We start from the raw sequence: 2,500 nt of genomic DNA, 5'->3' as shown, positions 1-2,500 counted from the left end.
TGACACCAAGTACTTGTAAGAGTTTACAACTTTCAGGTCAACAATAACAATACCATTTCTCGAAAGCAGAGAGTAGTCCAGTCATTTTACGTGAAGAGAGAGAGAGAGAGAGAGAGAGAGAGAGAGAGAGAGAGAGAGAGCATGACCCGTGCCAGCCCGTGTAACAACGAACGATAATTGCAAAAGAAAATATTTGTGGTGTGTAGCCTCGAGCATCGCGCGAAACTTCGTAAAATGTCCACAATAGTCATGTCGACGACTCCTGTGTCACGACTGAGCTAAACAGCGTCAAGAATCGGAATGATGGAACTTTCACAGGAGACTAGAAAAAGGTGTGTGTAGGTATCGTGTATATTAAATGCATGACTGGCCTTTTATTGTGAATAATCTTATCAAGTGTCAGGTAGTCATTTTATTTCTTGTCTTCCCGTTAGTTTGAAAGTTCTGTTTGTTGGTCTTATTTTATTTGGTTTTAATTTTTTGGGACACCCCGGTTAGCTCAGTCGGTAGAGCATCAGACTTTTAATCTGAGGGTCATGGGTTCGAGTCCCATATTGGGCGCTGTTTCTTTTTTTCTTTCTTTTTTTTCCCAAGGCCTGACTAAGCGCGTTGGGTTACGCTGCTGGTCAGGCATCTGCTTGGCAGATGTGGTGTAGCGTATATGGATTTGTCCGAACGCAGTGACGCCTCCTTAAGCTACTGAAATTGAAAACTTTCCATCGAAAAAACATGTTTTGTAAACAACACTGGCATTCGTAAAGAACATGTTACATCCTGAATGGAAGAGTGAAGCAGATGTTTTTGATCTCGTGAACAACATGAATGACAATCGGGGCAAGATTTATACAAATGTTTTGTGTTACGTACAAAACTGAAAGTAGAAAGTAAGTCGTTTTTCACAAGAAAACTGAAAAAAAAGGTGTGTATAGGTATCGTGTATACTAAATGTAAAAATGGCCTTTTAGTATGTGTGTGTGTGTGTGTGTGTGTGTGTGTGTGTGTGTGTGTGTGTGAGAGAGAGAGAGAGAGAGAGAGAGAGAGAGCGAGAGAGAGAGAGAGAGAGATTGATTCAGATTCAGATTATTTATTCATTAATAGGCCTAGACCCCTTCTGAAGGGATAAGCGAACAACATGAATAATATCAAACAAAATGAAAATATCTAACCAACCTTTTTTTTTTTAGTACACATATTACATAAACGCTGCCATGAAGTACAGCATCTTTAAGATGTATCAAGGCCTGACTAAGCGCGTTGGGTTACGCTGCTGGTCAGGCATCTGCTTGGCAGATGTTGGTGTAGCGTATATGGATTTGTCCGAACGCAGTGACGCCTCCTTGAGCTACTGAAATTGAAAACTTTCCATCGAAAAAACATGTTTTGTAAACAACACTGGCATTCGTAAAGAACATGTTACATCCTGAATGGAAGAGTGAAGGAGATGTTTTTGATCTCGTGAACAACATGAATGACAATCGGGGCAAGATTTATACAAATGTTTTGTGTTACGTACAAAACTGAAAGTAGAAAGTAAGTCGTTTTTTCACAAGAAAACTGAAAAAAAGGTGTGTATAGGTATCGTGTATACTAAATGTAAAAATGGCCTTTTAGTATGTGTGTGTGTGTGTGTGTGTGTGTGTGTGTGTGTGTGTGTGTGTGTGTGTGTGTGTGTGTGTGTGTGTGTGTGAGAGAGAGAGAGAGAGAGAGAGAGCGAGAGAGAGAGAGAGAGATTGATTCAGATTCAGATTATTTATTCATTAATAGCCCTAGACCCCTTCTGAAGGGATAAGCGAACAACATGAATAATATCAAACAAAATGAAAATATCTAACCAACTTTTTTTTAATTTTTAGTACACATATTACATAAACGCTGCAATGAAGTACAGCATCTTTAAGATGTAACAAGACCTGACTAAGCGCTTACGTTGGGTTACGCTGCTGGTCAGGCATCTGCTTGGCAGATGTTGGGTAGCGTATATGGATTTGTCCGAACGCAGTGACGCCTCCTTGAGCTACTGAAACTGAAACTAAGATGTAACAATATCCCTGAATTAAATGCCTGGTGTAAAAACAGTGTCAACTTTCATATATCAACATGTCTGGTGGATAACAATAATAAACTCAGTTTGAATAGACATGGCTGTCGATAGTACTTAGGTGGTATATATATTTTTTCTCTAATTCTACGAAGAGCTGGACAACGAAAAAACAAAATGTATCTCGTCTTCTTTGTCTTCTTTACATAGCGGACAAATTAAATCATTGTCAGTAAAATCTCTGTATCTATAGTAACGAGACAGAGAGAGAGAGAGAGAGAGAGAGAGAGAGAGAGAATTTATTGTCATTGCCAAGAAAGGTCTTTTGACAAGGGGACAACAACATAAATTCATATATTTTAGCTTCAAAACAACAAAAAACTATATTTGTCCTCTGAGCCATTCAGTCAATTTAAACCAAGAAAATATGCAATACTTGGAAACACTTTAGTCACATCCTGA

General features: G+C 38.8%; 1 non-coding gene across 1 annotated transcript; it reads left to right on the top strand.

Moving 5' to 3' along the window:
* Window positions 1-488: 488 nt before the first annotated feature.
* Trnak-uuu (transfer RNA lysine (anticodon UUU)) lies at window positions 489-561 on the top strand. Its single transcript has one exon. It is a non-coding gene; the product is annotated as a tRNA-Lys (tRNA).
* Window positions 562-2,500: the final 1,939 nt, after the last annotated feature.

The sequence above is a fragment of the Babylonia areolata genome, chromosome 31 (assembly GCF_041734735.1).
Source record: "Babylonia areolata isolate BAREFJ2019XMU chromosome 31, ASM4173473v1, whole genome shotgun sequence".
NCBI classification, from domain to species: domain Eukaryota; kingdom Metazoa; phylum Mollusca; class Gastropoda; order Neogastropoda; family Buccinidae; genus Babylonia; species Babylonia areolata.
This window is presented reverse-complemented; position numbering and strand designations above follow the sequence as displayed.